The sequence below is a fragment of the Trichechus manatus genome, unplaced genomic scaffold, assembly GCF_000243295.1.
Source record: "Trichechus manatus latirostris isolate Lorelei unplaced genomic scaffold, TriManLat1.0 scaffold00059, whole genome shotgun sequence".
Lineage (NCBI taxonomy): Eukaryota > Metazoa > Chordata > Mammalia > Sirenia > Trichechidae > Trichechus > Trichechus manatus.
Window position 1 is genome coordinate 5,557,891 of NW_004443995.1, and position 26,106 is coordinate 5,583,996.

The following is a 26,106-nucleotide window of genomic DNA, read 5'->3' on the forward strand; positions in this document are numbered from 1 at the left end:
CTGAAAGAGACTGGAGAAACCCCAAGAGTATGGCCCCCAGACACCCTTTTAGCTCAGTGGTGAAGTCATTCCTGAGGTTCACCATTCAGCCGGGGATTGGACAGCCCCATAAAACAAAACGGGACTAATGAGGCACAGCAGTCCAGGGACAAGGACTAGAAGGCAGAAGGGGACAGGAAAGCTGGTGATAGAGAACCTAAGGTTGACTAAGGACAGTGTTGCCATGTAGTGGGGTTGTTAACCATTGTCATAGGGCAACATGTATACTATCTGTTCAGTGAGAAACTATTTTGTTCCATAAACCTTCATCTAAAGTGAGAATAGCAGCACAACTGGAAGAACGTAATCTACGTAACTGAATTGTACATGTAGAAATTTTTGAAATGGTGTATCTTTGGCTAAGTATATTTTCACCAAAAAAAAAAAAAAAGAGGGGTCCTCCAAGGCCAAGAAAGCAGTGTATTGACATGTCATGGGGTTGTTAACCAATGTCATAAAACAATATGTGTACTGACTGTCTAATGAGAAAATATTTGTTCTGTAAACCTTCACCTAAAGTACCTAAAAAAAGAAAACTTCTTGTGAGAAGATAAAACTTTAACTCACTAAAACCCACTGCATAGATTGCAAGCTGCTTGACGGTAAGAGGAATAGACCATGTCATCACTGGATCCTCAAAGAGTATACCAAGGTCCCTAACAGACAGGACAGGTTTTAAAAATGTGCTCAGTGGAAATCACTTATCAAATTTCTGGCAGGTTATATAAGAAGTTAACATCAGGGGAAGCTGGGTGAAGGGTATATGGGCACTCTCCATACAATTTTGCAACTTTTCTATAAATCTAAAATTATTTCAAAATAAAAAGTCTTTTTTAAATGCTGACAGGAAGTGTCTCAGGCCCCACGTGGAGGGAGGGAGTCAAAAGGAGTAGGAGGTACACAGGAGCACAGAAAACGGAAAAGCCAGACAAATGTCTCCTTCAGCTCACAACCCCGTCCAAGACCAGCCATGTTTTAACCATACTTTCAGTTGTAAGAAAAATATTTGGGCCTCCCAGAAGGTTTCTGCCCAAGAAAGAAAGATAAACCATTCCTTGACCAAACTGATGTTTCCAATCCAGATCATAGCATGTTGAGGGATTTGAGTAGGGGGGAGGCATATCTCTTTAAACGTATTTATATCTACACAAGGAGCCCTGGTGGCACAGTGGTTAAGCGCTTGGTTAGGCTGCTAACCAAAATATCAGCAGTTGAACCCACCAGCACTCCTCACAAACCACAGGAGTAAATGTACCAAGTTATACAATATTTTAAAAGTACTTCCAGAAGCTCAATAGGAACAAAGAAGGAGCCCTGGGTGCAGTCTACCTAAACGCTAGCCTTCTGATGGCCACCTTATTCCTTATCTGTCAGCTGAGAATGACAACAGAGGTAAATTTCACACGAGAATGAGCTCACAAATGGTAGTCTCAGTCTCCAAGGACAGAAGTCACATCTGCTAATGTATTTTGTACCAATCCTGGCTCAGTGCCCCATGAAAGTAAATAAAGATCTTAATAAATGCTCTCAGTAATGCCAATGGCTGAAGGAGTCAGTCTGCTTCCCAACTCATCCACGCTACTCTGGTAATATTTATTATTCATTTGTAAAAGGTAGCCCCATGCTACAGCTCTTCATACTCCTCCCAAGGAATGCCTAACACCTGCCCACAGAGAAGAATTTCATCCAAACTCAAGAGGAGGAAAAACTGGACATGCTATCAGAGGGGACTGTGATGGTTAAGATCGTATGTAAACTTGGTTGGGCCATGATTTTCAGTATTTTGGTAGTTGTATAAAGTTGTGATCACTTCCCTGTTGAGATCTGACACATGATCACCCCCATAATGGGATCTGCTGTGAGTAGCCAATTAGTTGAAGGGGAGTTTCCTGGGGCATGTGGCCTGCATCAAGTGTGGGCAGACATTCGGGCAGGGCTCAGGGATTTTTGCTAGTTTTGGATCCTGTACCTGGCTCCTGTTCATTTGACCTCTAGTTCTTGGGACTTTAGCTAGCAGCTTACCTGCCATCTTGCCTGCCAGTCTTGGGATTCATTGGTCTTCACAGCCTGTGAGCCAGAGCCCTGCTGTCTGACCTGTCGATCTTGGCTCTGCCAGCCCCTGTGGCTACATGAATCAGGAGAAGCCTCCAGCCTGACCCACGGACTCGGGACATTCCAGCCTCTACAACCACGTGAGCCATTTCCTTGATATCTCTATATATACATATTTATATGCTTTAACGGTTTTGCTTCTCTAGAAAACCCAGCCTAAGACAGAGACTGATCACTGGAGAAGGACATTACACTTGGTAAAGTAGACGGTCAGCAAAAAAGAGGAAGACCCTCAATGAGATAGACTGATACACTGGCTGCAACAATGGGCTCAACCCCTACTATTGTGAGGATGGTGCAGGACCAGGCAACATTTCATTATACGTAGGGTCTCAACTCAATGGCACCTAATAACAACAAGGATTTCTTAGATTTAACTTGGGCAGAAGTTTTGGGAGGAATGGTCCTTCAAAGTTATGGGTAGTTTTTGGGATGGAGAGACCCTAGACGGCTGACTGGTGAGGTATGGGAAGGAAGTGCTCAATATAAGAGCTGCCTGGTGGGGAAATGGGCTTTTCCAACCCTTGAGCTGCCATTTGCTCTGCTCTGTCTCTGACAGCATCAAGCCAAATCCCAAGAGACCGGCCTTACCTGATTCCAGGGCTTGGTGGGTTCTACTTTCAAATTACAAAAACTTCTTTTTTTTTTTTTGGTCAAAATTATTAACTGTTCAATTAAGTAGCAACAACATGTAACAGTGTGTCAACTAAATTCAATTTATGTATATAACTATTCTTTCCATGGCTTTCTCGTTGTTGTAAAATATATATATATAGTATAATATCTGCCCATTGGTTTTCCATGTGTACAATTTAGTGGCATCAATCCTACTAATCATGTTCTGAATTACCAATTTTTGATTAGTCCATGATTCTAAGCCTTACAAAAATAATAAAGTCAAATCTTAATCCTGAGAATCTTTTTACACAAACATACTGATGAATTTTTGGTTCAACCAGAAGTCCAGGTGAGGGATCAGTGATGTGCTGCTGTTCAACCACAGGAAAGTAGAGACAGACTGTTCTTTCTCACTCATCCTTTCACCCACAGCTTCAGATTGGGATCACACACAATTACTCACTTACTCTTAATTCTTGTGTTCAGATGAGGAACCCCTAGATGGGCCGGACTCCACCCCAAGGCCAAGGACTTAACAACTGCTGAGCCAGCAATCTAAGGAGACAATGCTGACAAGTGGTCAGACCTCTGTACACTTAGCATTACTGTACTGTGTGTGAAGACAGGACCCCGGAGTCCTTCTCCCCTAAATTATTGTGCCTGCCTCTCTGTCTTTCTAAGATCTTAGTTCCCAAGAAGTTGTTTTCATTTATAAACGGTGCACCTCTCTGAGATATACTAAGGGTTAAATTAAAATTTAGTTACTCAAAAGCACAGAGCCTCGTAAAATTATACAATCGTGTTACATAATCCTTACTTCATCTCTTTATTTCACTCTCTGTGCCTCTTGCGAATCTTTTCATAAACCTGCTTGTAAGGCTTGCCTGACTGCTCAGCCTTCTAATCTTCACCTCAAAATGGCCTCTTCAGTTTTCATTCTATATTCTCTGTCTTCTCCTTCTATATCCTTCAGACTTGAAATGCCTTCGGAAAGAGACTCTAAATTTAACACTACTCCTGCTTCCAGGATCAGCAATGTTTACCTTCACTGTTTAAATAATATATAACACGCTCTCTCTGGTAAGTATGTGCCTATACCATTCTTATTCAGTCCTTAGTCACCTCTATTCCCATAAATGTCTCCATCCCCCTCCCAGAGGCAAAACTGTGATTCTCAGAGTGTTTAGATTCATCTAAGGGACGTGACAGTGGGGACTTTTCAAAAGGTTATTATGTCTTTGAAAATAAATAAAAAGGTATTAGATGTACCATGTTCACTTAATAACCCAAAAAAGCATTTCCTACAAAACATGATGTGGATCTAAAATCATATGCCACATCATTTGACATTATATACTGATATGAGAATAAAAATATACTGTTGTTTTTGTTGTTGTTAGCTGCCATCAATAGGCCCCCAAATCATGGCAACCCCATATACAATGGAACAAAACACGGGCCAGCCCTGTGCCATCCCCATGATTGGTGCAGATCAGACCACTGTGATCCCTAGGGTTTTCATTGGCTGATTTTCTGGAAGTAGATCATCAGGCCTTTCTCCTAGTCTGTCTTAGTCTGAAAGCTCCAGTTAAGCCTGTTCTATATCACAGCAGCATGCAAACCTCCACTGACAGAGAGGTGGTGGCTGCACAGAGGTGCACTGGCTGAGAGTCGAACCCACAAGGTTTGCCACATGGATGGTAAGAATTCTACCACTGAACCACCAATGTCCCCATTAAAATATATTAGTACTTGGTAATTAAAGAGTTATCTAATAAATGTACATATTGAATAGAAAGAGATAATAAATGAAGGATTTGGGTTAAAAATAATACATAACATGTTCTACCTTATTAAACTTTTTTCTCCATCTCACTTCTTACTGCCCTCCCTTAATAATTTATATATAGCTGTCACAGCATAAATAGAGGTAGCAGTATATTTCACTGAGTTAAGCAGTACTACTTTGGATAGGCTATCCCAGCTAGAAACAAGCATCTCTTGTTCAAGATCATGCAAATCTCATGTTTGCCTTAAATCCTAATGGAATGTTATATTTTATTTCTCTTTGGTAGAGTTGAGAAGATTTGTCCTCTGTCTCAGAAAACAAATTTGATTTGTGAATAAATGCAGGAAAATAATTACCCCAGTTCTGAATCTCTTCCCATATTACATAACTGATTTCATGGTTTTGTTCTGAAATTCAGTACTCTTTTAAGGTATGTCTTTTTTATTTAGTGGAAATATTTCCCTGGCAAAGGTCACAGACAATTCGGTAGAGCCTTGCAGTTACACTAAGTATTTTATTAACTATCCTGTCTAAAAAACTCACTCCTTTCTACATACGCATACTCAGGTCAATTCCTTTCTAGACTTCCCATAGCCCCATTCAAATTCTACCCCTAAAAGACAGGCAAGCACCTCCCCAAGTTTAAGAATATGATTTATTTATAGATATGTACTAGAATTTGAGACCTGATCTTTAGCTTTCTGAGAAAATCATATGGCAAAACACCTTTAAATAAAAGTCACTGACCAAGACTTGGCAGATTTACCAGTCTCTTGGGTATAGCATAATCTGTCCCACTTTTATCAAGAGAGCCTTTTCAAATCTGACCACTGAAATTACTTCAATAACTAACTCTAGGCAAATGAAACTGGCTTGCAGATGGTCCAGGCTCAGAAGACTATTAAACTGATTTACATTTTTAGAAACCCAAATTATTCAGTGTTAGTCATTGAGTACCAAAACAGATTTTTGTTTGTGGCCACCTGGTTTCCTACTTAATGGCCTTGAACAACATATGATTTTGTTGTCAGTCTGTGGCACAACTAAAAACACTCTAGGACAACTAAAAACAGTCAACTGAGTGCACACCAGAGATTGCTGGAATTGGGTCATTTCTCTGTCTCAATACAGTCATTACAAGGATAGTACTGGCCCATATTTTTAATACAGTTAAAAATTTTAAATGCCCACTATACTGAGACATTTGTTTTATTACATTAGCTGCATATTCTTGCTCTGAAATTGGTTTGTGCCCATTGTTCCTGTTATTTGTCTTTACTTGGCCCTTACTTGTCTTTGAGAAAACAAGTGAACGTTATGAGCCCACTGCAATCCCACAGATGGAAAAATGCTAAATTCTTCTGATGTGCTTATTCCCTCCAGGTTCTGTTTAGTTCCGCACTTCTCCCCAAGCACATGAGGACATATTAACAAGTTCCAAGGGCCTAACTGCTTTATTGTGACAACAGCAGACTTTTCTCTATAATATGGACTGACTACCCTTGGGCAGATCCTGACCTCAAATGCTTTGTTCTCAGATCCCCGATCAATTCCATACCCATCCTCTATCGCTCCTAAGTAGAATTCCACTCAGGTCTGCTCTGAATGCAAAACAACAGGAATGTGGGCTTGGTGCCTGTATCCTGGCTATAGAGAGCCTGAAGGTAAGTGTTCCTCACACTGGTTATATGTTTTTACAAACTATCAATAGCCAAAAAGACAACTTCTCATAGCAAAATAACCTCACAAAAAGTAGCTCAAAATCAACTATTCTAAAACCAAAATGTTTTTAAAGTATATACCCTCCCACATTTAACTGGGATAACATCTCTTAGGGCAACCTTTGCAACTCACCTATCCTAAAGCATTTATTGGGAGAAAGCTACAGTGAAAACTGGTCATTTACCATTTCCCAGTTGAGATGTTTTCCTATGGCCATGATGGGCAATTAGTAATACCAGTTTTGGAAAATTTCTGGGTTAGATTTAACATGATTGTACCCTTCAGCATGGAACCCTGGGGCCTCAGAGGTTCAGTAAGCCAGGTATTAAAGTGAACATTCTAAGGAAAATCTTGACTCTATCCTCAGGTACTTCCTCAACCTAACATTCAAGAAAAATTACATGAAGGGTTTTAAAGGAGTTATTGTCCCTCGATAACTACTGGTTACTTTTCCAACAGTCACTTTGACCTTTTTTTTGTTGGCAGAACTTGATTTTCTTCAGGTACCTACCTCTGTCCCATATGACTAAGGGTTAACCTCACCTTCAGGGTTAAAGCCTGATGAGTTAAATTCAAGGCTTCTAACCGGTTCTTTCTGGTCAAAACCCTGGTCAAATTCTAAGCCAGTCATGATGGCCCCATTCTCCTTGCTTGGGTGGACAGGTGAACCCATTTCTGGCCAATGAGGCATGTGAGGAGGTCTACTAAGAAGTTTCTGGAATAGGTTTCCCTGTACCTACAAAGGAGACAGAAGAATGTGTGGAACTCTTTCTACTTCTGGACAATGCTACAGCTGCCTTGTAATCTTGAGAGGGGCCAGCCCGAGGGCAAGCACACTGAGGCTGGTGGGAAAGAGAGCTGCCAAATCAACTAGCCCTGAAACCTATCCAAGAAACACCTGTTAAGAGAGATGACAGAATTCCTTAGAGTTAAATTCAATTAGAGTCAGAGTTTTCTAGTTTTTGTAACAGTAGAAACAGTAAAAAAAAAAAAAAAAAAAACTCTCTTTATCCAGACTCATCAGACTTGGATGTTTAATCCAAAAAGGTGGCTAATATATAAAATCAAAAAATTATACAAATATCATTTTATTTTCATTTAAACATATGAGTACACATTTCATTCACCAATCTTTTGATGTAGGACCAAGGTCTTGTCTCTGAATACAGGACTCTGCTAATAGGTACTGCATACCTTCTTTCTTACATAAACCATACTCATAATGCATAGTTTTAATTTTCCAGTTTTAGTTTCTTTAATGCAGATTAATAACTTAAAGTTGGTTGCTGAACAATTTGAGTGCAGAATCCTTAAAGGGTTTTCAGTTTTTTTCACAATATTTTACCATTGCTTCACCACTTCAAAAGTAATTTTTTTACTCATTCTCATGAAATTTTTCCAAAGCATTAAACTTTGTTTTCATAGAAATAGCTTTTTGTTCTCATATTTAATTGGTTTATATACTATTTAACTAATTTATTTAACTACAATATTAAGTACAACTGGCATAAACACACACACACAGCTGACTGCCAATAAACATAAAATTCCACTGGAGGAAGCAGAAGTGCACAGGTCTACTTAAGAAGCCACTAAGTAGCTGCTGGAGTCTTGGCTGGTACAAATGGTTAATGTGTTTGGCTACTATTTTCAGTTGGAGGTTCAAGTCCACCCAGAGATGCCTTGGAAAAAAGGCCTGGTAATTTACTTCTGAAAAATCAGCCATCGAAAACCCTATAGAGCATAGTTCTCCTCTGACACACATGGGGGTTTCCATAAGTTGGAGTAGACTCAACAGCAAACGGTTACTGGTTAAGTAGTTGCTATTAGCATTCAGCATCTGGGGAGGGCAGTCACTATGCTTTGCAAAAAAAATGAAGCGTTGGGTTAATCATGAATTTGGTTAAGTAAAGATCAATTAAGCAAACTCCTAATGCGGCCTAAATTATGTTTCTGAATCAACCCTACCCCTTAGAACTGCATACTGCAACCTCACTACTTTATTTCCTCAAAGCATCATTTCTTCTGACATTATGCACTTGGCTCGCACAGGGGGACGTTATAAGCAGCAGCCGTGTGAAAATCATTGCTGTAGCTTTGTAGGGATTTTGTTGAGGGACTGCGGTCTACCATGTCACCGGGTACCCTCCTTACAAGAACCCACAGAAGGAATTTCTCTGGAGCCTAAATTCCTAAGAAGGCTCCTGGATGGCTAGTACATTTTTAAATCTTAAAGACACTGTGTGAACTGTAAATGATTACACTAGAGGTGTTTAGGAGAGCCTATTTCACCCATGCCACCCTCATCAATCTCCAGAGTGGGCAGCAAGCCCTTAGACCTGGCCCCCACCAAAACAGACTCTAGAAGGGATGGACAGCTGATCTAACTGGGAGAGACATTTATAGGCCAGCCAGCAAATTGTGATTTGGGTAACCTAACTGAAAAAAAATGAGTTGAGCAGATGATTTCCTTCTCAAGTATTTGAACTAGGAAGAAGAGAAAGAAGTCGGAAAGAGCAGACAAAAATAAGTCACACTGATGGCAGAGGCTGGGGTGAAGATGCTCAAACTCCTGCAGCTGAGTCTGCAAATACCAAGAATCACAACCACCTCCAACACCAGCCTCAGTGGGGCTCAGCGCCCCCAGGACACCTGCTCTTATATCAATGTGTTGCCATCCTGTGGCCCCCTTTACTTGAGCCAGCTGTTCCTATGAAGCTCGGGTCCTTATTTACGGTCCACATCCAGTAACAGTGGCAGGCTTTGTTAAAGCATTTCCCTGGGCTTTAACTTACTGTATACCCTTATTTTCACCTTCCTTTTTCATTCTGTTAGCTACCTCAGTGTTTTTTCAGGACAAGATGGAATATAAATAACAGGAAAATAAAAATGAGTGTCATGTTCCCAATCTGTATGGAAAGCAAGCAACCATCTGCAGATTTAACTGCAGTTCACCTCTGTGCAGCGGCGAGATGACCCACCAGTTGGGTAATAATATTCAAGAAAAACTTTAACTTTCCTCACAGATTATCAACTCATTTTTCAATCAGCAATACGAAATCACAGCACTTATCAGAAACCTTAATCTAAAATTATCTACTGTTCAGCAGACCAGGGGAAACTGCAAAGACTTAAGACCCAACTCCTTTCTCCATTTTACCACATACTTTCATCCTTGTAACAATGGTTCAGTTGTATATGTGTGTGTTACTGTCCACTTCAAATCCATTCTGAAGATAAGCAGAGTAACCAGAGAATGAATGAATAACTCAATTGCCACTGCTTCCTTCATTTCTCTCTTTCCACCCTCCTTCACCAATAGAAGCCCAATATACAATTTTTATCAGCGGGCAAAAGAATCCTTTCTAGTTGCACCCTGCAAAATATACAACTGTGCTAATGAACAAAAAGTATGTGGTGCAGAGGAATGAGCATCAAGCTCGGGCTCAGAGGGCCTGGGGCTGAGATTCTGTTCTGTCGCATACTATCTAAAAGGCTTTTGGCAAGTCACTTAACCTTATCATAACTGTACAGCATTAATGAAATCGAATGAGAAAAAAATGTGCAAAAGCATACCAAAGTATACTGTTACCCCAAATTAGGAAGCACTAATTCAATGAAGGAGTCCTGGTGGTGCAATGGTTAACAGCTCAGCTGCTAACCAAAAGGTTGGCAGTTCGAATCTACCAGCAGCTCCTTGGAAACCCTATGGGGCAGTTCTGCTCTGTCCTATAGGGTCGCTATGAGTCCAAATTGACTCAACAGCAACGGAAATTCATTGAACAGCAAGTCAAGAACAGGAGTTGCTGGAATTAAGGCAACAGGTTTAATATCAGGGCTGGCTTCATATTCACCATGGTATTCATGGCAACAGACTGCAGCTCCAAGCCTAAGTAACCACCTTGAGGATGCACAGGCACTACAGGGACATCACGTAAACTCCTAGAGAAATGACTTAAAGATTCAGATCCTGCAGACGGTGGCAGGACACTACATATCTTAGGTGCCACCTAAGTACTTGACAACACTGCCATCCTATGCTTTCGTAGAAACTGCATATATTTTCCACTAAGTGTTCAGGCCGACTGCTTTACTGGAACCTGTTCACATAGCCACCAATTCATTCGTAAAAAGGGAAAAAAAGATACACACACACAAAATCATTACCCATGGGATATGTCAGAGTTAATGGGAATTAATCAAACATTTTCCCCTCGTGTAGAAAACCAGCAAGGACATAAATAACCCTATCAAGGATAAATGGAGCATCTGTTTCATCTTTTAAAAAAATCAACAGGCAGAATGCTGCTCAGATTTTCTGATGTGCTTAAAGAAAATCATTTTCAGAGAAAGGAGATGTATTTTTATTTAGGAAAAGAAATCATAATCTCTTTCCTAAATTTGTTTTCTACCATAATTACATTCTTTTATATGTGTATACACACATATTCACAAGGTGCACTTTAATAAAAGCACATATATAAAAAATACAGACGAGGGCCATAAACCCTGATGGCATAGTGGTTAAGAGCTACAGCTGCTAACCAAAAGGTCAGCAGTTCAAATCCACCAGGCGTCCTTGGAAACTCTATGGGGCAGTTCTACTCTGTCCTATAGGGTTGCTACGAGTCAGAATCGACTCAATGGCAATGGGTTTGTTTTTTTTGTTTGTTTGTTTTAGGGCCATAAAATATGAAGATAAAGCTTTAGGAATTTCCTTTGGCATTTTAGGAAAGCAAAATTTAATTTAGAAAGTGCTGGTACATCTAAATAGTGTGCCTATACTTATAAAAAATGTCTAACCTTCTGAACTCATGTCTACTGAACAAAATCAAGTAAAACTAACCACTCCATAAATGGCCAGTTTATTCTATTAAGTGACCTACATTTGAGTGTTTATACTGCCTTTACTACTGCTGATATCACTGAAATTCAGATTCTGTGTATTTCACTATCCTGTCCAAAACAAAACCCCATAGGGAGCTTCATTCCTATGTTCTTGAGCAAATCGATATTTGCCCAGTGAAACGAGTATTTGACCGAGTGCCATTTTAACCAGCATCCCTGATAGACACCCAGGCAGCAGCAGCAGTGCTTTTCAGTGCCTCAGCAACTTTTGTCAGCTAAAAACACTTTAAACATACAGGTATATGCTAGTGTGTCATGGTGAGTAACCTATTTGAAAAATATATAATTTAATACTGCCAACAGTTTCATTTATCTTTCTCCAATTTAAGATATTTCAAAGAATTATGCCTAGACTTTTCTTTCTGGAAATGCCTGAACATACTTCACGAATGCTCTAAAAATATCTTTGGCTAGATTAGATCAAGACTACCTCAATACTACTAATTACGTCAAGACTACCTGAATACTACTAATAATAGCTAAGGCTTCGCTAGCAGTTACATTGTGGCCAGCACTTCTGTAAACATTTTACATTAACTAATATAAGCCTCACCAAATCTTTATCAGGGAGGTATACTGTTATTTTCCCCCATTTTACAGCTGAGGAAACTGAGGCACAGAAAGCATAAGCAATTTGCTCTAAGTGACATGGACAGTAAGAGGCAGAGCCAGGGTTCAAACCTAAGCCGACTGTCTCCAGAGTCGGTGTTTTTAAACACTCCACTATAATGCATAAAATGGACAACTAAGAAGGAAGAGAAAGAGAGAGGTGAGCTTCGGAGAGTAAGCATAATTACAGAATGACCACAGAGTCCTTGCGCATGCTCCTCAGAATTTACGTCGGCACCCCTCTCCATTCTCCACGCTTCCTTAGCTACGATACCTTGCACCTTGGGAATATTAACTACCTCGCACTTGCACCTAGATTACACAATATCTTCTTGGAGTAGGTTAGCATGTTTAATATTAAAAAAAAAAAAAAAAACTGGAAGGATTTTATTTGAAGGGAATGGCTGATCTCAATCCAACCCAGAAAAAAAGGAAATTTTTCTATTAATTTAATAACAAACAGTAAACTGGTACATTCTCCATATTTCTTAACTGATAGTTTTGCCTTCTTTTATTAAAGAGTTGCTAGCACATCAAAATGGTGCTTTGGGGGCCTAGAAAAATAAACAGTGACCACAAAAGTCCTATGTTGCTATTTAAAAATCTCTGTATGCTCCCCCCCTTTCTCTGCACAAACCTTAAACTTTTCCCAAGTCCTTGTGGACACCATCTATGTAGGCAATGACAAGTCATTAAAACAGTCTTCAACAATGGCCTCATAGGAAAAGATTCTACCAAACAATAGTCAAAGACCTATAAACAGTAAGCAGGGTATGCTCTAATGACTTCCAATCAACAAAATGAAAGACAATAGGGAGAAAGTGGGAAAAAATTAAAATTTGTGTGGAGAATGGAGGGGCACCCAGAGGTCCGTTCTAACTAGCACATACAAGGACTTTGTGGGCATTCTGTAACTATGCTTACTTTATGAGGTCATATTTTAGAATCTGGTCAGGACTAGCATGGTTAAGGAAAATTAGGAATACAGACAACCAGAACCATCAACTGGAGAGGTTCTGTCTACCAAGCTGGACTTGCACTGGGCAGGTCTGGCTCCAGGAAAAGAGAGAAGCTGAGACCATCAGGTAAGGATCAGAGGTTTCTGCCTTGAGAAGGAAGCTTTAATCAATATCAATGTGCCAGCCACATGGGTAGAATAGGCACCAGGGCTCCAGTTCATAGAAAACAACCAGGCAAAAGAAAGGCTGGACTATGATTCAGGTATCCAAGAAGGGTGAAGCCAAGTTATAGCTTTGAATTTTTTCCTTTGTCGGCAGTTTTCTCTTGCCTCTCACCAATCAATGAAGACTTCTAAACTCCTTAATTTCTACCTCAAAATCTAGATATACATTTTCAGACCCTGTGCCCGCTTGTTCTCTTCAACCATACCTCTAAATGAGAATCAGGAAAGGCATGGTAATCACTTATATGTATGGTTTAGTAATTGTCTAATTCTCTTTTCCTCAGAAGACAGGCCTGGTGATCTGCTTCTGAAAGGTCACAGCCTTGAAAACCCTATGGAGCAGTTCTACTCTGCACACATGGGGTTGCCATGACTTAGAATCAACTCAACAGCAACCAACAACAGCAACAAGCTCATACATTTGTTTTTTATCATTTTATCTTGAAATGAAGATTGCAAGGGTCATCCTCTAATGAAGATACCAAAAGAAGGGAAATATTGAGGAGGAAGGAGGTAGATAAGGAAATTCCCTTAGACAGAGAGTCAACTTTATCCTATTTTTAAGGATGCCTGGGGAGTGGAGCCAAGGCCAAGCACAGCATGACCACCCTTATCCAGACTACCTTCCTCTATCCTGGAGATACTGGGGTAAAATATCTTTACAACTGGCCCTTCCAAGTCCTGATGGCAACTGTTACTTAGTACATGTTTGTGCTGGCCGGTGCCCCTTGCCTATAAAACAGTAGAATCCCAGAGGGAAGGGAGCTGCTGCAGAGTCATTTGTAGAGATGTTCCTGAAATAATACGTACATCAAAGATTACTTTAGAACGGGGTTTCTCAACCTCGGCACTACTGTCATTTTGGGTCATATAATTGTTTGCTGTGGGGGTGATTCTGCCCATTGTAGAATGTTTAGCAGCATCTCTGGTCTCTACCCACTAACTGCTGTAGCACCTCCCAGTTGTGACAATCAACAATGTCTCCAGACATTGTCAAATGTCCCCTAGGGGACAACATCACCCCTGGTAGAACAAACTTTTTCTGTAAAGGGCCAGAGAGTAAATATTTAAGGCTTTGCAGGATACATATGATCTCTGTGCATGTTCTTCTTTGTGTTTTTTTCCCCCCAACCATTTAAACATGTAAAAACCATTCTTAGCTGGTAAGTCTTACAAAAATAGGTGGCAGGCCAGATTTGGTCCACAAGCTGTAGTTAGCCAAACTTTGATTTAAACTAAATATCATTTTTCAAATAGGTACAGATAGTATTTACTATATAGACTTACTTAAAACTATCATTAGAGTCTTAGTAATTTTCAATCAATATTATTTTCTCAATTGAGGGATAAAAGAACTAGAAACAGACTCATGTAGCAGTTCACAGCATGTTTTTACATATGAGCTGAGCTCATGCTCAAACAGCCTGGGTAAAACTGTTTTAAAATGTTCCCACAAATCTACTCTTTCCTCTCTAAACATAACCCAAACCTGTAGTCCCATCTCTAGACCCCAAAATTCCCAACTGTAATTACTGACTTAGGGGTTGATTTGCTTTTTTGTTTTTTGGTTTTGTTTTTTTTTTAATTTAACATGTTTTTCATACTCTCTCTCTTTATCTAACATTCTGGAATGTATCTCCAAAATGAATCTATTCCTGGCTACAGACTCTGTGAGTATGAAATCGGTAACTGGGACACCTTATCTTCTTTAAGGGTCAGTTACATGAAAGCACACCCTCCATGGTTCTCTCAGCTTTTGCTTCTACAGGCAAATAAGTACTCATTTATTAACAGGGTTACTCTGGTAATGACATGCTAGCAATGACCCTAGGACTACATAAAGGTTATACTACAATCTAGCTACTAAACGTGAGAATTTAAGTTTCACGCTTTTGTTTTTAACAGCTACAACAAATGCCACTGCAAAAAAAAAAAAAAAAAAAGCAACTTTTATTTCAATTTACTAGATTCCATTAGGCAAAGTCTAAATTAGTAGGAGAAAATATTTTCTAAAAAAATGCAGGAAACTATGTCTAATATGTAAATTATAAGTCCTATAGGATACAGCTGCCATGGGCTTATTCTTCTTTGATTAAAACATCAGCACTAAGTTTTCAGTTTTGATGCTGAGACACTAAATAGTAAAGAAGCAGTTGAACTTCAAAATAGAAGGCATATTCTTTTAACAGAACTCATCTTAAATCATAACAATATATATTCACTGCAAAAAAGAATACATAGAAAAATATAAAGATAATAAAAATCACTCATAACACTACGACTGAGATAAACTATTGTTAAATATCTTAATTCGCAGTTTTTTTATACCTTCTAATAATTTCATAATTTTTTACAAAATCAGAAGCTTAGTATATATGCCACCTTGATTCCTACTTCTTCCATTTAATAATACATCCCGAACATTTTCCCAAGTCATTAAATTCTTCAAAAAAAATCCTATTTTAATAGTTGTACTTCATTCCACTACATGGATCTCCCATGTATATTAGCCCTTCTCTTATTATTAAACACTTAGCTTATTCCAATTTTTCACTATTAGAAATATTCTTTGATGAACTTAATACATACAATTTCATTTGGATTTCTGATTTTTTATAATGGATTTTCAGAAGGAGATTAAAGATACAGATTCCTTATTTCTTGAAATCTATTGCCAAATTTTTGGCAAAGTGTTCTAGCAATTTATACTCCCATCAGCAGCTTCTTGGGCATATCTCAATGAGACCTTAAAAGAAGGTATATTCTTAAATCAACTAGTCCTTTGCAAATACCCAGAAAAAAATGAAAATTTCATAAAAATAATCACTTAGATTTTTTAAGTCTCCATACAGATTGCTAATTTTATGTAAAGTGACTAGAAACAAACCAAAAAAGGGGGTAACTCCTTTCAAATCCACATTATATATAATGAAAACAGAGGTGCTAGCATACTGATCTGCAAATTATTTAATAAAGTTTTCACCTGAGAGAAAATCATCCTAATCCACATGACAGAGACTTGCTCGTTACAACTCAGTATCCATTTTCTCCCTCTTCCTTATTGTTGTTGTTAGGTGCCGTAGAATCGGTTTCGACTAACAGAGACCCTGTGTACAACAGAACGAAACTCTGCCTATTCCTGCGCCATCCTCACAAGCGTTATGCTTGAGCCCATTATTGCAGCCACTGGGTCAATCCATCTCGTTGAGGGTCCTTCTCTTTTTGCTGACCCTCTACCAAGTATGATGTCCCTCTTTAGGGACTTCCTTCCTTATTAACAGACCCCAATTTTGCAGTGAGCAGCAAAGAGCCCAGGCATACTATCTCTCCCAGCTTCCTTTGCAATTAGAGGCAATACTGTATATCATCTGATCAGGGAGTATAAGGGGAAATGACTTGGAAGGCCTTTTAGGAAAACTCCTAAAGATGGGTGGCAGTAGAAGGCAGACTGCCGCCAAGCAACCTTTTGCTTTTTTACCTTTCCCTTCTTTCCTAGAATGAAAACCTGCCGATGGCTAGAGTTTTGGCAGCCATCTTGAGATGAGTACATGAGAGCCAAGATCAGACCCTAGGACAGTGGAGCAGAAAGGCAGAAGGATCCTGGGTCCCTAGTAATCGTGGAACCACTCTACTAAGCCTAGACAGCCTAGTTCCAGACTTATTTTACGTGGGAAAAAAATAATCTAATTTGTTTAAGCCATTGATTTTGGTGGTTACTTACGGGTGAACCTAACCCTAACTGATACTCAGTATTGATATAGAGTTATTTGACAAAGACAAGAAGTAGGTGGAATTGGCAGAAATTAAACTAACTCATTTAAGTACTCATTTATGCCTTCATACAATCAATATCTACTGAACATCTACTATGTTGAGTAATACCCATTGCCGTCAAGTTGAGTCTGACTGATAGGGAGGAACCCTACAGAACACACAGTAGAACTGCCTCATAGGGTTTCCAAGGCTGTAAATCTTTACGGAAGCAGACTGCCACATCTTTCTCCCACAGAGCAGCTGGTGGGTTCAAACCATCAACATTTCGGTTGGCAGCTGAGTGCTTAACCACTTACCACCAGGGCTCCTTTGTTGGATAACAGACACACAAAAATAAATAAGATGCAGCTTATAGTCTAAAAGAGGCGACCTAACAGGCAATTAAAACAAAGTTTGATAAGTCATATGGCATTTCTCCAAGTCATTAAATTCTTCAAAAAAGAATGGGATGTGAAATGAAAGTAGCAAAGCACGATAATTAAGATTACATCCTCTGGAACCTAGCGTGAACTCTATGTCTACCACTTAATAGTTCTGTAACCTTAAAAAGTAAAGTTACTTGGGGAGGGAGGGTGAGGGTTATTCACTAACTAGGTAGTAGATAAGAATCTTCTTAGGTGAAGGGAAGCACAGCACACACTATAGGGGAAGCCAGCACAACTGGACTAAACCAAAGCTAAGACGTTTCCTCAATACAATCAAATACTTTGAGAGACAGAGTAGCAGGGATGCGGGGTCTGGGGACCATGCTTTCAGGCGACATCTATGTCAATTGGCATAACAAAGCTTTTAAGAAAATGTTCTGCATCTTACTTTGGTGAGTGTCATCTGGGGTCTTTAAAGCTTGCAAGCGGCCATCTAACATGCATCAATTGGTCCCAACCACTTGGAGTAAAGGAGAACGAAGAACCCCAAAGACACAAGGGAAGTATTAACCCAAGAGACAGAATGGGCCACATAAACCAGAGACTTCATCAGCCTGAGACCAGAAGAACTAGATGGTGCCCGGCTACCACCAATGAACATCCTGACAGGGAACACAACAGAGGGTCCCTGATGGAGCAGTAGAACAATGGGATGCAGAACTCAAATTCTAGTAAGAAGACCAGACTTAATGGTCTGACTGAGACTGGAGGTGCCCCGGAAAGCAGGGCCCTTGGACTCTCTATCACCCCAGCACTAAAACAATTTCCAAGGCCAACTCTTCAGACAGGGATTGGACTGGACTGTGGGACATAAAGTGATACTTGTGAAGAATGTGCCTCTTAGTCAAGTAGATACAGGAGACCAAAGGGGCAGCTTCTGTCCAGAGGTGAGATGGGAAGGCAGAGAGAGTTAGGAGCTGGTTGAATGTTCATGGGGAATCAGGGGCAGAGGGGAGGAGTGTGCTGTAGCAGAATGGGGTGAGCGGTTGGGGTCTCATAACAATGCATGTAAAAAAAAAATTTTTTTTGTATGGGAGACTAACTTGAAATGTAAACTTCATTTAATTACAACAATAAAAAAAAAAGTAAAGTTACTTAAACTTATATCAGTTCCTCTTTTAGAGAGTGGACTTCTTTACCAATGAGAATAAGCCTCAAAAAAACTTCATGTAGTCATCTGAGTAGGTAATCCTATTTTTCAAAGAAAGAAATCAGAGCATAATGGCTTCAGTGAAAAATAAACCAAACTACATTTTGCAAATAAACTTCTGGCCCTACGCTTTCAGTTACTGAAGTCAAAAAAAGTCATTTTAAATCACATAACTTTGGAGCTTAAAGGAACCACAAAGATATGTATCTAGGCCAGATCACAGGTATCAGAACCATTTGGAAAGTTTGCATATAACTGAGTCATCCAAAACCTACTAAGTCAGAATCTTAGGATGTGACATCAGGAAAACTTCACTGCTTTATAAAATATGCATTTTTTAAACAAACTCACCATGATTCATGTGCACACCAAAGTTTGAGAACCCCTAATCTACTCCATCAGAAGACCAAGGCCTAGAGAACCTAAGTGACTTGGACAAGAGCACATAGCTAATGGGTGTGTCCACAGCAGTTCTCAAACTTTAACATGTATCAGAATCACCTGGAGGGCTGGTTAAATACCAATTGCTGAGCTCCACCCTCAGAGTTTCTGATTCAAGAGGTCTAAGGTGAAGAGCCCCAAAATTTACATTTCTAACATGTCCCCAAGCCCTGGCGACACAGTAGTTAAGAGTTCAACTGCTAACCAAAAGGTCAGCAGTTCAAATCCACCAGCCGCTCCTTGAAAAGCCTATGGGGTACTTCTTCTACTCTGTCCTGTAGAGTTGCTATGAGTCTGAATCGACTCAACGGCAACAGGTTTGGTGTGTGGTTTTTTTTTTAACAAATCCCCAGGTGAGGCTGATGCTATTCATCTGGGAATCACGATCTGAAAACCACGATTAGAGACTTTTCTCTGAGTACATCAGTTCAATGTGGCTCTGTGCCCTTAAAGACCAAGACAAGGCAAGGTATCTCAAGAACAATGTTAAAAATGAAATAGAAACCATGACCAAACTAAATCATATACATTTATTCAAAGCCATTCTGGTCACTTGGAAGAGACATACAGAGCTAGAAAAAATCCAAACTAAGCTAGAATAAAACTATAAGGGTCATGGAACACGTGAAAAGACAACAACGACAAATACAAAAAGTAAATTCATAAAAAGAAGGTAGATACAGATTATAATTTTAAAAATCTATAAAATTATGAAAAGGTAGGTGCAGAATGAACTGCAGAATATTATAATTAGGTAGGAGTCCCTGGGTGGCAGAAATGGTTAGTGCTCGACTACTAACCAAAAGGTTGGTAGTTCAAACCCACCCAGAGGAGCCTTAGCAGAATTTCCTTCCAAAAGGTCACAGCCATGAAAACCCTATGGAGTAGTTCTACTCTGACACACACAGGATCGCCATGAGTTGGAATCAACTTGATGGCAACTTGTTTATAATTAGGTAGCTGATTCGGTTATTCAACTGTAACAAGTCATCTTTAGCCCTCTTTCTGTGTTATTTACTCAGAGATCCTAGTCCCAAACCAGTCTCCAGGCTAGATTTTTATTCCAAACCACTTTTTTTTTTTTTTCAAAACCACTTTTGAAAATGGTTTCCCACTGGTACCACACAAAGCCAGGGAAGCCACAAAGGAAGATCCTCACCTCTCACCCCAATTCCCCTTGACCAGACATTCCCAGCATTACATTAGAAAGGAAAGCACTTTAATGCTGCTACAACTGCTACTCTTTCCTCATGCAGACAGCTCTTAATTCTCTCAGCAGTTCAGAATATCTGCAATTGCCTCTGTCTCCCTGCTATTTGCCTCACTCTTCTGAGAATACATCCGAAACCTCTAAGGGATGAATTCTATTGACAGCATTTCCTCATCACTACCATTCACATTTTCCATCATATTGTCTTCAGCCCTTTAGACTCCAATTTCAATCCCAATTTCCACTTGTGGTTCATGCTGTGCTACCTTTACTATCTGCTATTATTTTCTCCAAAGAAAGTAATACACCTAAGTGTTACATCCTTTCATCATCCAAGTTACTCCTACATCCACCTAAGCTGCTCCCTCTGTCTTCCTAGTACCCTGGCCCAAGATTTCCTTTCAATCAGTTACATATATTTGCTTTTGTATTTTCCCCATCCTACTCCCAACAGCTACTTGCCCTCCCAAAAATAACCTCACATCTAAGGGCACAATATTTGGTTTCTGACCTTTTCAAAACCAGTGTAAATATCATTCTTTCAACACACATACAGCTTTTTAGAGCAAGAGCAGAGTCCAAGTAACTCCTGCTACACAGACAGATGAATGGTTCAAGCTACCTATAGATTTTTCCTAGGATTTGCTTCGTTCTCATTTTTAATTAAATAAATTAACTTTTAATTTGTTTTGTGTTGTTGTTGAGAATATACACAGCACAACACATACCAATTCAACAATTTCTACATGCACAATTCAGGGACACAGATTACACTCTTCAAGTTGTGCAACCATTCACGACCTCCTTTTTTGAATTGTTACTCCCCATTAGCATAAATTCACTGCCCCCTAAGTTTCCTATCTCATCTTCCAAGTTGCTATTTTCAATTTGATTCCACATAGATAGTTCTTAAAAGAACACAATGCTCAAGGCAGATACATTCTTTACTAATTAAGCTAAATTACTGGTTGGTTTAAAGAAGACTTCAGGGGATATTTTTGGTTTAAGGTTTAAAGATTATCTCAGGGCAATAGTGTCAGGGGCTCATGCAGCCTCCTTGGCTCCAGAAAGCATGGATTCCATGAGAATTTGAAATCCTGTTCTGCATTTTCTCCCTTTTGATAAGTATTATTCTATAGAATCTTTGATCAAAACATTTAGTAATGGCAGGCAGGCACAATCCATTTCTTCTGGTCCCATGTCTAATGAGGCAGTTGTAAATGGAGGCAATTCATTGGCTATTCTTTGCCAGGAGAATGTTGATTCTGTTTATGACCCTGAAACGAAAGCTCCCTAAAACATTAGAGGATCTCTCATCTGTTGGAGTTAAGTGGGATAAGCCCAGTTAATGGGACACACACACCCCTACCTTAAGACCAAAACTCAAGAGTCTACCAGAATCAAATTCCAAATTTTAAAAAGTCACATAAAATTAATTAATATAATGTAAACATAGGCGCTATGCCTAGCTAAACCAACCAAAACCAAACCCGTTGCTGTCAAGTCAATTCCTATGCATAGCCACCCTATAGGGCAGAGCAGAACTGCCCCATAGGGTTTCCAAGGAGCGGTTGGTGGATTTGAACTGCTGACCTTTTGGTTAGCAGCCGAGCTCTTAACCACTGCACCACCAGAGCTCCAAAAGCCTAGCTACTAACTGTTAAATCTCAGTCTAAGTTGAGCTTCAAATCTATCCATGCCATTCCTCAATACCCTTTTGTTTCTGAAATATCTTCTTAATCAGAAACAAAGGATTTTACAGGAATTCCTAATGTAGAAACAACATAGCTATCTATGATTGTCTACTGTTCTCACCCTTACTCTGAGCTATCTTTAAAAGCATAAACTTATTATAATATTCTATATCAGTAAGTTAAATATTTCAATAAAGAAACAAGAATCTGAAGTTAATAGCCTTAATTTATAAATCTATAGTCACACTTTTATTTTACATAAACTATATTATCTCTCAAAATTAATACACACAGAATGTTATTGTATGTATCTTTTAAAATAAAGGTGTAATTTGTTATAGGATATAAATATCAAAAAATAATATCCTATATACACAAATCTGACATCCTATAAATTTAATAAATTTATAGGAACAATTACTAAAGAACATACATAGTAATGAAAATAACTTCATATAAAATGCTACTGTTTCATTTCATGCTAATATGCTCCCTTTTCCCTTTCATTTGGAGGATTTGAAGCACTTCAAAAAATCTCAGGGCAATAGAAAGAAAGAATTTTTGTCTGTTTGAACCATAAATTGCACAGCCAAACCTTCATCTCAATGTTTACTGAAAAATGCTGGACTGGATGTTAAGTGTAGCATAGCACAGACTCCAGGGCCTACCCAGTTCTCTTTACCCTCAACTTGAACAAGATAACTGAGGTACAACTTATTAGACAGATATTTCATAGAGCTGGTATTTCATAAAATTTAGTATTTGGCATCTAGATGTCAAAAACAGATTTATCTATTTCCATCCAAGGAAAAATATATCCAATTCAAATTTAGACATAAAGCTCAAAAACAACAGTTTTATTCAATTATATTCTCAATTTGATCTAACAATAATCTACTTGAGATCATAACCTTTTGTCAAAAAAGCATACTAAGAATATTGGCATTGTTTTACTCAAAGCAAAAATTAAGTCAATAACTATACAACAGCCTTAAATCAAAAAGTACAGATTCTAAGTATGTAGTCGTGTTTATCGGGTAGCATTTACAAAACTGGAAAAAGCAGCAGTGAGAGCAAAAATGTCTCACTAAAAAAGAAGCAAAAGACTTCTACAGAATGTAACTTAAGGACAAAGTGTACAGTAAATCAATTAGACTGTTGTTTTAGCAGACATACAGAAAGAGAGAGAAAGTAAGTTTGTGCATAAATTTTGCCAAGTTGGTTTCCCCAAGACTTAGGCAAATGTCTGATTTTACTGCATAGTAGTTGCCAAACACTGATGGCCCTGACCTGTAAAATGCAGATTCCCAAGCCCTGCCTCCATCCACACTCTGATTCTGGCCCACTAGATTAGGGCCTAGTAATAAGAGCTTTTTTAATGTGTATTTTTTTAACAAGTACCCTAATAACACTTTGAGAAACATTGCAAAACACACCCCCAGGGAAACATTTGTAAAGTAGAATTATAAAGTCTTAGAGGTATTCCTTATATGGATGTTCAGACATCATCTTATTTAACTTAACTCATAACTAATCAATTGAGTCAATCCTGACTCATGGTGATCCCATGTGTGTCAGAGTTGAACTGTGCTTCACGGGGTTTTTGATGGCTGATTTTTCTGAAGTAGAATACCAGGCCTTTCTTCCCAGGCTCCTCTGGGTGGACTCAAACCTCCAACCTTTCTGTTAGGAGCCAAGCTCATTAACCGTTTGCACCAACCAGGTACAGGAACCTTTTCTACAACACTGACAGATAATTATTCTTTATAAGAAAGAAGACCAACATTTATACAGTAAAACAATTAATATATGCTTCTCTGGAAGCTATGAAGCCTAAATCACTTATTTTAACAATACTACCACTGCTTGAAACTTAGGATCACCTCTTCTTAAAATTAACTTCCAATACAGTAGATGCACCTTCATACACAAATCACAAAAACTGTTTCATTGTGTTATTGCTCGCTCTTGTTTTTGATCAAAATTAAGAGCTCCCGAGCTTCATCACCCTAGCTCTAAATGAGTTTAGACTATTTCCCAAATATACCCTCAGAGGGTTGAGATGTGCCACCACAGAAAATAAGATTTTCAAAAGAATGCTATCAGAGGATCAATATGCAGTTCCAAAGAAAAATTACAAAAACTTTTCAAGTAGAGGATAGATGATAGTCTCTTCTCAAGAGAACTGTTTAGAACAAGATAACGTTCACTTAAGGAGCCCTGGTGGCGCAGTGGTTAAGCACTAGGCTGCTAACTGAAGGGTTGGAGGGTTAGAGGTTGGAACTCACCAGCCACTCCACGGCAGAAAGATGTGGCAGTCCACTTCCGTAAAGGTTTACAGCCTTGGAAACCCTGTGGGGTAGTTTTACCACGTCCTTATAGTGTCGCTATGAGTCAGAATCGACTCGACGGCAACTTGTTCTTAGTTAACGTTCACCTGGATGTAAGTTCAAGTAAGTTTGTTATAAAAAAAAAGGGTAGTGTATTATAGAGCATTACTGAACGCTATCAATAGTAATAAGAAAAGAAGATATTACCTGTGATTGTTCTCTTCAACGGCCTACTGAGGAGCTGTATTTGTTCACTCCACTGGTGAGAGGAGGGGAAGATTTCTGAAACACCGGCACTGCCAGAAACCCCCAAAAGAAGACATCCAAAATCTGTAAAAAGAAGTAAAAAATGTTCCACAATCATTAATAAACTGCAAAAACCTGATCTAAGCATCTCTTTTTTTTCTACCCTCCCATTTACCACCATTTGTTGTGCATTGAGTAGCTTCTCCTCAGACTGCAGTTGTCTTTATCATAAAAAGCATATAAGCAAAGAGCACATCTTTATATAGAAACTTGAATGCTAGCCAAAAATGAGAGACTCCCGCTGGGTAGCACAAAGTAGACAACAATTCGTCCATCTTCTGAGACATGGTTAGTAATTACATGTTTCTTTTAGAAGAGGAAAAAAAAAGTGTAAAACTGAATAAATCCACATCCCTGGATCAACAGCATCATATTAATAATGACAATGTGATGTAAAATAGCAAAGAGAGGACCAAAAATAACTTTCATAAACAACTTTCAAAAAATGTGCAACACTCCCAAACTATTCCCTGGTGCTTTCATCTATCTAGAGACTGACTGCTGAAAATTCAATTTTTGCCACCCCAGGAACAAAGTCTACTCTGGTTTTAGACATAAATTTTATATCACAAGGCCTAACTGGGAAGATAAGTTTCATAGCACAAATGCATGGATGAATCCCTACTGCATAACTAGAAAAACATGAGTCTGAAGAAAGTAGACTGAAGCAGGCTGGGAAATTGTCCTACCTGAGAGAAATACAGAGAACAAAAGCTAGAGATGTCCATGACAGCAGTAAGAGCATCTAAAAAGACCAACCACAAACACTTGGAGATACAAAAGGCAGAAATCACCAGTTGTCATCCAGTCGATTCTGACCCATGGTGACACCATGTGTGTCAGAGTAGGACTGTGCTCCATAGGTTTTCAATGGACAATTTTTCAGAAGTAGATTGCCAGGCCTTTCTTCCAAGGTTTCTCTGGGTGGACTCAAACCTCCAACTTCATTAACTATTTGCACCACCAGAGACTCCACAAAAGGAAGAAGCTAATGTAAATGCTAAGCGAAACCTCAAGAAGCCACTGTTAAACATCACAATAAGTGGATTAAAAAAAATTTTCCAGGAAAGAATTTTTTTTTTAAGAAATCAGTAAAAACTATACTTAAATTTTAAAAGTGAAAGCCACTTAAATGCCCAATATCTGGAGAATAGTTAAGTAAATTTGCCACAATGACATAATTTACTTAACCACAATTTTGTCAATCATTAAACATTTTTATGAGTTTATAATTAAATGGGAAAACGCCATGTAAAATGTACAGAAGAAAGACAAAGTAGGGTACAATGTTGTAATTACATATGACCACAGCTACTTATGCAAAAGCAAGAAACAAGATGCAACTTGTTTTGATACAGTTATAAGCATTAGGTGAAATACTCTACCTGCAGATGGGTTAAGGTGAGCAGTTCAAGTCAGAGTCTAGTATAACAAATATGCCTTTCCCAGTCTCTGTATAAGAAGAATTTCCCAAGCTCCAAAGGGTGAGCCACTGATGGATAGAATAATTTTTTGGCAACAGTCTAATCCATTAAAAATGGCTCCCCCAAACCAGCACAACTTGTACGAGGAAAGGTCATGGAAGCTCTGTAGACACTTCAAAACTCCCTGAGGGACTAAATTGCTGGGCGGAGGGCTGTGGGGACCATGGTCTCGAGGAACATCTAGCTCAACTGGCATAACACACTTTATAAAGACAACGTTCTACATTCTACCTTGGTGAGTAGCGTCTAGGGTCTTAAAAGCCTGTGAGCAGCCATCTAAGATACTCCACTGGTCTCACCCCTTCGGGAGCA

General features: G+C 39.0%; 1 protein-coding gene across 3 annotated transcripts in view; it reads right to left on the bottom strand.

Annotated features, from left to right (window-relative positions):
* Positions 1-26,106, bottom strand: part of FHIP1A (FHF complex subunit HOOK interacting protein 1A) — a 292,671-nt gene that overhangs the window by 191,065 nt on the left and 75,500 nt on the right. For all 3 annotated transcript variants that reach the window (XM_023733549.1, XM_004378826.2, XM_023733548.1), the window contains exon 2: positions 24,212-24,334. The gene's annotated coding sequence lies outside the window, so the exon portion shown is untranslated. The remainder of the gene's footprint in view (positions 1-24,211; positions 24,335-26,106) is intronic.